Genomic DNA, 13,171 nt, shown 5'->3' with positions numbered 1-13,171 from the left:
ATGTTTTCTATGATCTCCACAACAAAGTTTTCATACTTAGAAATATCGGTATATTTATAATTGTTTTCTATAATGTATCCAAACTTAAAATTTCCCATAAAGTGTCGATCCATATATAAAAAGTAACGACCCAAAAAACATCGAAATCCATAATTATAATGTAATGGGTAATTTTTCAATATAACTGGTATAAATATACCGGTTTTATGAAAAATATGTCTACAACATTTATCGACACTTATTAGTATTGTTTCGATACTTTGTGTCCAGAATGGATGCCAAAAAGGGGAAACCTACAAAGTGTCGATACATTTTCATAGAGTGTCGATCCAAAAGGGTTGCACACATAAAGTGTCGATACATTTATTAAAAGTGTCGATCCCAAAAACATCGAAACCCATAATTATAATGTAATAGGTAATTTTGTAATATAACCGGTATACATATACTGGTTTTATGAGAGAATAGGTCTATAATATGTATCGACACTTATTAATATTGTGTTGATAATTTTTTTCCATAATTTATGCCAAAAAGGGTGAACGCATAAAGTACATTTTCAAAAAGTGTCGATCCCAAAAACATCGAAACCCATAATTATAATGTAATAGGTAAATTTACAATGTAACCAGTATAAATATATCGGTTTTATGAGAGAATAGGTATACAACATGTATCGACACTTTGTTGAAAAACCCTAGGTTTTATTGGCTATTCTGTCAACATGATTAACCTGGATAATCCCAGTTACAAAACTGATTCCTACCATGATTGCGGGAGACTATATTCTACAGATTGTTTGACATTTATGTGATGATGCAGATGAAATATTAAACGGTCTCGTAATCTCCAATAAAAATAGACTAAAAGAGTAAATTTTGTAAATATAGGGTTAATTTTGTATAATTTACATTATAATCAAATTGAGCTTGACTTGAGAACATGTTAGTTTGTTATGTCCCTCACCATTGCAGTACCCACATCGCCTAATTATCTTCTCGACTTTGTTCTTCGGTACTTCTTTTCGCTTGCGTTGTTTTCGTTGAGGGTCACGAACGTTGTTTACTACAATGCTCTGGTTGACTGAATCATTCAAACCAAACGAGTTTTCTAATTCTTCTATTAGTCTTTTGATCTCATCTCTTGCGGTTTTAAAAGACTCGTCTGTCTTTGATGCAATGTAGCATAACCTACTTGACGTTGAACGTAGAGCAGCGAACCGTGCCATTTGTATCACTTCTGGAGACACATTCAAGTCAACATAACTTGGTGCAGAAGGCTTCGTATCATTAGTCCACCTACTTTGAATCAAAGTCCCGGGCAAATATGTGTAATCCAAGTGCTTCAAAATGTGAAGTTGATGGCGACACGAAAGTCCAACGGTCTCGAATATTTTGCAGGAGCAAATTAGGGTTTCGTACGAGAATCAAACTAATTTCAAATTTCCTATTTTTTTCTTTGTACTTTGACAAAATATAATGTTGACATTCATCTGATAAGGACTGAATCTCTGCCTCAATCCGGTACAATGTCTCCCGTAGAAGTTCATATTGGAACGCACGAAAAGATTCGCGGGTAAAAATCGCAGTAGCATGGTTTTCAAGGTCGAACAGTTTTGTGATCTGAAAGGGCTTCGTATGGGAACTTAAGTAATCCGCTTTCAACTCGTTCATACGCATTCTACTGATTCCATCTTCAATTGCACGAATAACATCTAAATATGTCTTCTTGTGTTTCAGTGCAATCGCTAGTGAAGCATTCATAGACTCACAACTTTGTGTTGAGCGAATATTGGCAAAGAAATGACCGGTTAGATATGTTTGTGCCCATAAGTGTCGTGTATTTCCCTTCTCAATCACCCATGGATACTTTTCGACGTTGAATTCTGAAACAACCGAACGCCATTGAATATCAAATTCCTCGGTTGTCCACCAGGAAGCCATGCATTTTGAGAATGCTGCTGTAAATTTTGGGTCACCAATGTTAGCTTGTGCATTGCGAGAAAGATTCCAAGAACATAATATGTGCTTAGCATAAGGGATAACAGATTTGATAGCCCTCTGCATTTCCTTATCCCCATCGGTGATAACCGAAATAGGTGATTTATTCATCATGGCTTCTAAAAAATTCTGTAGTACCCACTCAAAAGATTGAGACGTCTCGTAAGCGATTATGGCAGTGGCAAACACAATTGTGTTATGGTGATGATTAACAATAGGCATAATTGGTCGAGCATACAAATTATCTTTATACGTTGTGTCGAACGCAATTACATCACCGAAGCATGTGCAATCCGATCTCGATGTAGAATCCGTCCAAATAAGATTATACAATGCCCCTGATTCGTCTACCGAGTATGTCATAAAAAACCCAAGATCATCATTTTCTTATAATCAAAGTAGGCAATAAGCGCATTCACATCTCCATCGACGATTTCCTTTGCTTTACCTCTTTGAAGTGCATTGTAGAGGTCTTTATGTGTAAATCCAACATTATGATAGCCCCTTGCCTGCTGCGTTAAATAGTTCATTACTTGTGACGTGCCAACACCGACCTCTTTCAATATTGTTGCCTCATCGATATCAGCCTTACTTACAGCTCTATTAGAACGCATAAATGGTGTCATAGCAGGTGTGCACAATGCATGATTATGTTGCTGATAAGACTTACTTATAACCTACTGATCGTTTGTATTTGTTGATGTAACTACAACTCTAACCTTACATCCTGTTCTTGTGAGTGGCGTATGAGCACGTTGATGATTAACAATATTGACTTTTGATGCTTGAAACCCTTCTTTTGAACAAAAAAATTCTTTTGTCTTCATATTCCCTTCCACGTCAAGCCGTGATGTTCCCTTACGTGCACTAAACCCATGTTCCCATGCGAATCCCTTGTAAAAGTACCAAGCTTGATCACGTGAACAGAAGAGCTGACCAACCAATCTTTCAGATTCATCAACATTATGTACTTCATGGCATTCCTCGGTTGGCTTAACATTGTCTGCATCAGTATGATCCATGGCAAAAATTTTGTTGTGCAAGTTCAGTGAGTTGATGGAGATGTAAGCAAAGGTTCATTGAACATGTTTCAGTCGTGTTGCTTTCAATAGGATGTGGTATTGGTAGTGGTAGTTAAAGGGTGGGTACAACATTAAATTCGCAGTAAATATTTAGGTATGTACAATAACTACCTAAATATGTGTCGATACATTTTATACAAGTATCGACCCAAAAAACATCAAAACCAATAATTATAATGTAATAGGTAAATTAACAATGTAACCAGTATAAATATACCGGTTAATTAGAAAACATGTCAACATAATGTATCGACACTTGTATAATTTGTGTCGATACTTATTGTCCAGGATGAATGCACAAACGAGGTTCACGCATAAAGTGTCGACACTTGATAAATTTGTGTCGATACTTTTGGTCCATAATGAATACCAAAAAGGGTGTAACAATAAAGTGTCGATACATTTATAAAAAGTATCGATCCCGGAAACATCGAAACCCATAAGTATAATGTAATAGGTAAATTTTCAATGTAACCGATATAAATATACCAGTTTTATGAGAGAATATGTCTAAATAATGTATTGGCACGTTGTTAGTTTGTGTCGATATTTTTTTCCAAAATGAAATATGAATGCCCAACCAGGTACAAGCATAAAGTGTCGATACATTTAATATTGTATCGATCTAAAAAACATCGTAACCGATAATAATAATGTAATAGGTAAATTTGCAATATTACCGGTATAAATATACCGATTTACTTCGAAAATAGGTCAATATAAGCGCTACCTATTACATTATATAAGAGCTACCTAATATGTTATTGTACTTGATAATATTTCCGGTTAAATGCCTATTACATTATATAAGCGCTACCTATTATATTATATAAGCGCTACCTAATATGTTATTGTTCTTGATAATATTTCCGATTAAATGATATAACATTACCGGTCAAAATTTTAACCGATCACGCTATTTTTTAACCGTTTTTAAATCGCCGCACACCAAAACTACACATTGCTTCTATTTAAGCTTTTTGCTGATGAATCACATTTATGTAAGCATGTAGTATCTTTTTGGGTGCCGTGTTTGTGGGCAATGTACAATTGAACTGTGTGTATTTTTTATCGCTTGCACTCTACATTCTTATTTGATTCTAAATTTCAACCGACTAATGACTAACAAATTGAAAACAAATAGGCTAAATGATGTTTTAAAATAAATTTTAAAAGGTATAAAATTTGACCCATATTTTAGAGCCCTGATGCGGTTATCTTTTCTAACCTCCAAAACTGTAAATTTACAATAAAATTTTGCTAAGAGTTAAATAGAATTAGTACAGTAAATAAGTCGAGTTCGAGTATTGATGAGTACGACTTGATTTGAAAATTGTAAAAGTAAGTTTTATTTGAAGACTCACGAACTTAAAATTTTTAAACTTGAATTTGAAATAAAAAATTGAAGTTCGACTCGACTCGTAAGCTCAAGAGCATAAAATTTTCAAGCTTGGCTTAAATTCGAAATAAAAAATTGAAGCTCGACTCCACTCGAAAGCTCACGAGATTAAAAGTTTCAAGCTCCACTCAAAATCAAAAAATTGAAGTTTGACTTGAACCTAAACCGTAACTACATGAAAGCCTTATTTAAAAATAATATATAACATATAAATTTTAATATTAATAATAATTTAATTTAAAAATTTTAAAAATTATTATTTTTTCAAATAGCTAACAAAATTTTTGAGTCAAATATCAATTAACTCACCTCATCTCATTAAAATTTCGAATCAAGTTCAAATTAAATCCATTGAATCAAATTATTAACTAGACTTTAAATCATTTAATATTAAATAACTCAGAATTTATCTCGTCTCCCTTACCAAATACAGCCAATCGAGAATCTAAATTTGTCCGAACTCAGAAAAAGTCATTGCTTCGATTTGTTTTCCAACATATAAGAAATATATCTCTAGAGACATCAAATCAAGGAAAGGGAAATGGCATGATTAGAGGCTTTGTTAAAGGTAAACTAAAATATTAAAAACAGCTTTATATCAAATATAATAATTGTTAAAGGTAAACTAAAATATTAAAAACAGCTTTATATCAAATATAATAATTAATAACGATATCCAGCTTTGGGAGAAATCCTTAAGGTACGATTGGTTCACGGAATGTAAGATTATCAGTAAGAATAAAAGATTATCAGAGAATAGAATTACTAGGAATGTTGTATTTTGTGTTTGGTTGGTTTAACAGGAATATAAGATTGTCGTGTTTGGTTAAATGAATAAAAGATTATTGGAATGTATATTTGACCAAATTGTACTTATTATATATTTGTATAATATTACAAATTATAAAATATTTATATATTTTCTTCAAAAAATTAAATTCGTAATATTTATATAATTTTTTTATAAAATTAAAATTATAAAAAAAGTTTAATGAAAGGGTAAAAAAGATTTAACCCTTGAACTTTATATAAAATTTTAATTATAGATTTTTTTGTAAATCTAAAATAATTTAAGGATAAATTTGTAATTTAACCTTCGTAGAATTTTTATTATTCAATGACAGAAGAAGGATATTTTTGAAAAAAAATAAAAATTTAAGTACATTTTAGTCCAAAACGCCAGTAATGTTACAATACCTAAGGGAAGGGAGATAATGACATTCCCGATAATATACCCAAAAAAATCTACTATTGATAATAAAACATTATCGGGAATAAGATTCTCGACCAACCAAACATGAGAATGAAATCCTACAATCCTTGAACCAAACACTCCCTAAATGATCTACCGCAGTCCACATGCCCACTGACTTCTGCTATGCATAGCCAATGACGGAATTTCTAGGAGGGTACAAATTCTCTTGGTATAATTACTTTCTAGGTCCTAGTAGTTTTAAAACTAGATAAATTAAGTCTCAATTCTTTTGAAATTTTTGGTTTAAATAGTAGTTTTGAAATTAGGTTTAATTTTTTCGATTTAAATTTAAATATTTTTTTAGATCTCTATCAATTTTTTAAACTATAGGTACATTAAGGTTTGTCTCCCCTTTTTTCTGGTTAAATATTTTTAGGTAGTTGTTATTTAGATGAATTAGATTCTAATTATTTTTTTAAATTAATTACTTAATAATTAGATTTTTTAAACAGCTCTATTTTATTACTGCTTGTATTTGACCTTAAGATTTTATATTGATTCATCCCCACAGTATAGTTTATCTATGTAGGTAAAAGTACCATAGCAACCTATTTAATATATCTTACATTGTATTTGGATTTTATCTATTGAAAGAAAATCAGTAAATTAACCCTTGCACAATTCAAATGAGTCAATTGATTCTTTTATTAAAAATTTAAGGATAACTATAAAAATGGTTACTAATAATTGAATAAATTTTTGTTTTTTCTCACTGAAATTTTAAAAGTAACAAATTGATCACTAATAATATTGATTTATAATAAATTGATCAGTTCTCACTTAAGTTTTAAAAATAACAAATTGATCACTAATATTATTGAATTATAATAAATTGATCGGTTGACGTTAAGATCCGTGACAGCAAGCTGAGTTGGATCATAATACACTTACCTGGCATGCGAGAGTGATCGGTTTGACCATCAAGGACTTTTCCCCATATTTACTTAATATTCTATCAAGAAGCAAAGCCTTTTGCTTCGTTTCCACCTCCCCCCCCCCCCTTTGGATTGCGTCTCTTGGTTCTTCAAATGCTACCAAGTATTACCTTTTACGTCTATATCAATTCTCATCATGATTTCATATTTGTAAAACTCTGAAATGCTCTTAAATCATCAATATTATACATGACTCGTTGTCCCTGATTTCTTGCCTGAAAGCAGGTTTTAGACGTAGTACACTGCTTTACGGTGATCTTCGACATGATTAACCTAGTTGATATAAAAATAAATATTTCTATTTTTTTGTTTGGATTCGAAGAAAGTATTTGCATGTGCAGAGGAATTAAGATGAAAAAAAGGGATGGAAGAAATTTCAAATGGGTGGTTGTTTAGGTGCAGTCCATAATGCTTCACCATAATGTTGACTACTATAGTCTATAGGCCGACCGTTTGCCATACTGCCATTGTTTCAGGCATATGATGATAAGTGATAACCCTGGATAGAACCAAAACTGAAACATCATTCCGTTTAACCATAATGTTATATTCTTTTCTCCAACAACAGCTCCATTAACTTAAACACCAGCCCTTTGTTGTTTTTGAAAAGACAGAAGAAGAAGAAGAAGAAGCCGTTGAAGTTGAAAAGAATGAAGGAAAAACAGAAGCAAAGGTAGAGATCGAAAACAAAAAAACAATGGTTGCGGCTGAGAATAAAAAAACACTGGCGTAGACTAAAAACAAAAGACCAGTCGTCAACAATGGTTGTGGCTGAAAAGATGCCGTGGGTTCCTTCAATATTACATAACTTGTGTTCTTTCTTCATTTCATTTCACATTCTTTGTTCATTCATATCTTCCCAGTCAGCCATGGGTGTTGAACAAATAGTAAAAATGTTTCACACAAAAGACCAGTTTACAAAACAGAAGGCCAAGCAATGGACGGTGCTTTCATAGGCTTCGACTACTTTCCAAGCAACAGCTTGTTCGTACGATATATGGCGTCCCATTGTCGACATGCAGATCCCAGCAGGAAAGTAAGCAAATCCCTGTCCATTATATCCAAACCACTGTTAGCCAAATTCAAGGAGAATTACAGCATCCCCATTCACTAGTAGTATAACTTAGCTTTAGAACTCTTGCCTGCTGCATCAACTTGGCAAAATCAGAGCACAATGCCTTGCGTCCAGACTCGTCAAATATTTTATCGAGTATGATGTCCTGTAGGGACACTAGAGTTGTCTCGAGCATGTCGAGACCGGCTTGATTTGCAAATATGAAAACTGGTAGTGACTGCAACATCAAGACAGAAGCATTACTTTTCATGTTTCAACCAAGTTTTGAAGATGAGTTTCTAGTATTCCAGATTTGTTAGATGGAATTGTCAGCGTACCTTCAATGAACAACACAATATTGCATCCTGATGTTGCCAGAGATTCTTCAAGATTGAGTCACCACCAAGTGATTCAGATCTCAACAATTCTGCCCCTATATGGTAACTGCGGTAAAAGAAATGGAAAGCAGGATGAATGAGCTTACTCGGCAAAACCTTCCTTCAAGAGCAAATGAAAATTAGGCCGCAACTTGCCTGTAGCTCTGGCAGATCCAGTGTGCTAGTGTAAGTGCTTCGGGAGAGCCTGGAGTGAGCTTCGGACCTCCAATCGGGCTCAATCCAGATTGAGATATGGCCATTGCAACCCTCTGGACAGAAGAAATGACGCTACGGACATACTGTCGCGCCATGGTTGCAACATTATCCTGAAGACTACCATCAAAAGGAAACTGGAAGGCAATTGTCAACACCGATCGTGTATTCTGACATGACAGAGCATCTCCCGAAGCATTGTTCGTCGCAGGCCCCACTTCGAGACTTGAAGTCAGATCCAAAGTCCGATTTGTTAATGAATTCTGTGTATCACACTGAATAATAACACCAAGTATCCATAAACCATTCTTCAGAATCATTTCAAATAATATTAAAAGCTGAAACCAGGAAGTAGATATATGATTAGCTTATTTACTATTCATGTCTTACAATGCACTCCTATGTCATAATTTTATGGCAACAACATTTTTTTTATCGGAGTTTCACAGAATGGTCTCAAACATACTATAACTTGTTTGTCTATCCTATTCCATGGTGAAACCTTACCTGTTTTGACTCCAACGGGATAATGCGGAATCCAGAAGGTACTAAGGGAGAATCATCGGGGAACATCTCATCAATAGGAGCAAAGACAAGCTCCGAAAAAACTCCCACAGCATTCTCATCAATTCCACTGCATATCTGCCAAGATGACAATATAGATAAAAGTAAATATATATATACATGGAAACAACGATTATTGTAATTACAGAGGATTAATTTATTTTAAACATGTCAAAGATATTTAATGGAATATCTGTAGTTTTAAAATTTTGATTGCACGAGGGGTTTCATGAAAAACATGTACAAACATAACCGATATAGTGACAGCTCTTTGTCGGGTTTTATATTTCAATTAAAGATGTAAATAAAAGCCAAACTTCAAGTTGGGATTGCGAGAAAAGCACCTGCAATAAGTGAATATCCCTTGAAACAAAGGCATCCTCTTGCACAAGAGAATGACCTTCAAGTCTTATAACTTCAAGTATCTGATACATGAGAAATAGAGAATTAGCATAGCTTACCGGGCAGCTGAGGAAAGGCTACGTTTCGATGGAAAATATAAGTTAAAGTTCATTCTAAAAAAATCTCGAAGTGGAATAACAAGAAAAGAATAATCAATCTTACTAGGCGTGTATGGATGGTTAAAATATGAAGGATATTTCAGGCAAGTCCAGTATGCACTTCTAAAAATTAATTACAGTGTATAAGCAACGCAAATCTTAAATTTGTATAACATATACCTCTTCATGTTCTATAGTGTGGCCAAGTGGCATGATAATTTGACTACCAGTAAACCTCGTGGGTCTCATTCCAGGATAAGAATATGTTCCAGACTTCAATAATGTGGCAGTATATGCATCAACATTGAAATCAGCCCACTCCGAGCGGTGCTCTCTCAGGAAACGCACTAGCACAGTAGGTGGAACATTCTGACAAAAGTCAACAAGGAATATAGACATATTACTTCCCAAACTAAAAATTTTCTTAATGCAGTTAATGTCGAATAAGGAAACTTTCTTACTAAATGCACAATTTGTTAATGTAATCCATATCATAGAACAAGAAGATATTTTCCCTTCTTTTTTTTTTTGATGGGGGGAGGGGCTTATGGAACTTACTTGAAGCAGCATAGATGCCTTTGCACACAGGACACCCCCCATGAAAGAAAGAGCATTGGTGGGATTTGAAGAGCTGCTCGAGGTCTTGCTTGAATTAATTGCAATTATCACATCCTCAGTACCATCACAATTCAATATTGACCAGCCATCATCATTGAATCCATTTATTGCGTCGTTAAAGCCTCTACAAGTGAATGATAGACACATTGCGTCGTTAAAACAGGTTATGGCCATAGACATGCATGTTCTTCGCACAAACTCGTAATTTAAATAAAGGATTAAATATAATCTTGCAGCTACCTGCTTAATCTTTGGCTAAAAGTTCGTAAGACTGCAGGCTGCCTGCCCATACTGTAAACCACCTCACCACTTGTCTCCTGAGCAATTTGCTTGGCATAGCACAGTGCCTTCGCAGAGATCAATTAATCAATACTTTAAAAAAATGTTTTAAAGGAAAACCAAAGGAGCTTTCCCCTTTTAATTTGGTTTATCGGTCTATTTAAGTGACTCTTCTGTTATAAGTAGTACTAATATATTATCACCATGTACTACTGAATTTACTCACCGCAATTGTCATTTTCTGAGCAATTACTTTTGAGGATTCATAAAGTGGGCGCAGCACCTCTGGCACACTCCACGCCTGCAATGGGGACCTCGAGAATTTTAGTCTTGTGATAAGAGACGTGAAGATGTCTGAAAAGTACCTACTAATCAGAAGTCCTACCTCAAGATTCAGGTGGTCAACAATATGGATATTGACCCTCCGCCTTCACACGGCCTAATTAAGTAGCCACTAGGAAGCACTTCGGCTCTGACAAATTGAACTGCAGCAACTGCACTCGGACCAGCACCAGAACCAGAAAGGGACCTCTCACAGACCTTGGAAAACAGAGGGGAAAAGGAAAAGCCTATCAGCATCTATAATCATGCCATTCTCAAGATAGGACAGTCATGTATGCAACCGAAATGCTCCTTCAATGATGACTTAGACACTCATGCATAGAGATGATTTACATTGACTAGATGCTAAGAGCAAGACATGCCTACCACGAGACTGCCATTCTCTAGTGTTTTAGTGTATCTTAGTGTCCAAAAGTCCCTTGCAGGAGCCAGCGTAGTTGGAGCAAACATCTAAACAATTTCATGGTTTAGTCATTACTCATGACAATAAAGTTAACATTCATTCATAAATGACGATCATTCTTCACCTGTGTGTATACAAGCTCAATTGTTCCACCATTTCCAGCTGGAAACATGGTGAAAACCTCAAGGTTCCGACACTCACGGAACCAAGATGGGCGATCTTTAAGGATCTCTGCAATCTATTAAACAATAATTCAAATGTTTTGCTTAGACAAGGTCCCGTGCAACGATAAACGTCTCAATGTTTTTGTAATGAAATTAGAATTCATACCTTTGTAGGTTCTAGACTAACAAGACCACAGGCTCGAGCTGCCACTCCTCTACAACTTTGGGAAATGGCGAAAATCCCAACCGAATCCGGACCAGGCTGATAACAAATTTAAAAAAAATACACTCAGACACTTCAGATTTGTGAAACAAGAAAGATAATATAAGTACATTCATACACAATATCAATCAACGAGAAGGAAATGGACAATAAAAACTGTATAAGACAAACCTTCATCCCAGGCATCTGGACCCAATCGACAGCAGTTCCTATAGCCTTGGAAAGGAACTCTGCCAAGGTCTCCTCTGCAATGGAGAGGAGGCTGCCAAGAGCATAACAAAATTCAAAGCATTTATTAGGGGTGAAATAATGCATACACACAGTCCTTTGTAGTTAAAATTTGAACTTACCCAGAAGGGTTATTGGCATCTCTGAGTGAATGCTGAGGAGTGGTAACCACAGAGTCGCAGCTTGCATCGGTAGCTGATGCCTGAAATGCAAACCCAAAAAACAAATAGCAATAATGTCAAAACGCCAACAAGGCAAACACAGTAAATGCATATCTTTGCATAAAGCAGTAACGCAAAATAAACCCTATAACAAAAAATAGAAAGTGCATAATTGCAAAAGAAATGTTATAAGGTGAACTTGTGTGTATATATAGAAAGGACCGATAACAAATAAAAGGACACAATTTGAGGCAAATTAAGACAAATCAATTCTAAGAAATTTGGCATGCCACAAAGATCTATCCAATACTAATAGTTCAACTTAAAATGCAAATAAAGGGTATAAATGGAGAAGATAAAAGAGTGAGAGACTAAAAGAAGATACATTTACAGTATGCAGTTGCTGCTTCATATAACCATTCTCGCAAACCAGCTGAGAAACCTGTTTTTGCAACCGATCATTCTCCTCCATCAACAGCTTGTTCATTGCTGATAATTTTTTATTTACAGTTTGCAGCCTTGAAGACTCTTTCCTTTGCTTATCTCTACACCTGCAAACTCCAATGACAAACCCCATATTAAAAAAAAAGCACAGCAGAAACTACTCATATAGAAAAGACCTAACTTTGTATATACCGACTACAATCAAAGAATAAAAACAAAAACCGAGTTTTAGTACCTGCGATTTTGAAACCACACTTTAATCTGTTTAGGTTCAATGTTGGAAAGAATGGAGTACTCCCTTATCAACTTCTGCCTACGCAAGGAACTTGGTTTGGGGCACTCAGCATAGACGCGTTCCAAGGCTTCAACTTGCTCAGCTGTGTATCTTACATACTTGCCTGCAGCATCAAAATGTTTGTTGATGCTGCTACCGCTGCTACTCACCCTGTGTTGGGGCACCGCCATAGCCATTTCTTGTTTAAAAAAACGCAGATTCCAAGAACCAATCCTTCTCTATATATGAAAAAGTTATGAAAGAGCTGCTTGTTTTTTGAGGATTTGGTTTAAGAAACCAATTACGGTAGTTTCTTAGTAAAGTTCGTCCTTTAGTATGGTATATAAGAAACAAAAAGTGAAAGAAAAGGAGAAAAAATAAGCTAAAATGAGTGCTTTTGAATTGAAACAGCCTCAAGTAAAAGCCAAATGGATAGTATTTCAGCGATGATGATCAAGCTGGTTAAGTTATAAACAATGATGGCTCACAAAATCTTCCCCAAAGATTCAACTTTCAAAACGTTTTCCACGACCACTAGAACCCTTTATTCAAAAACCACACAAAAGGAGAAGAAGAAAAAAGGAATACACAGCTAACACGCAAGCTCGATATCACTGAAATGGCTTCTCAAGCGACCTTCAATACTGTTTACTACT

At 34.9% G+C, this 13,171-nt stretch overlaps 1 pseudogene; it reads right to left on the bottom strand.

Annotated features, from left to right (window-relative positions):
* Positions 1-7,567: 7,567 nt before the first annotated feature.
* LOC120164818 lies at positions 7,568-12,797 on the bottom strand (annotated as a pseudogene).
* Between the last annotated feature and the right edge of the window lie 374 nt (positions 12,798-13,171).

The sequence above is a fragment of the Hibiscus syriacus genome, unplaced genomic scaffold (genome assembly GCF_006381635.1).
Source record: "Hibiscus syriacus cultivar Baekdansim isolate YM2019G1 unplaced genomic scaffold, ASM638163v2 tig00111543_pilon, whole genome shotgun sequence".
Classification (NCBI taxonomy): domain Eukaryota; kingdom Viridiplantae; phylum Streptophyta; class Magnoliopsida; order Malvales; family Malvaceae; genus Hibiscus; species Hibiscus syriacus.
Note: the sequence above shows the minus strand (reverse complement) of the source record. Positions and strands in the feature narration are given on the sequence as shown.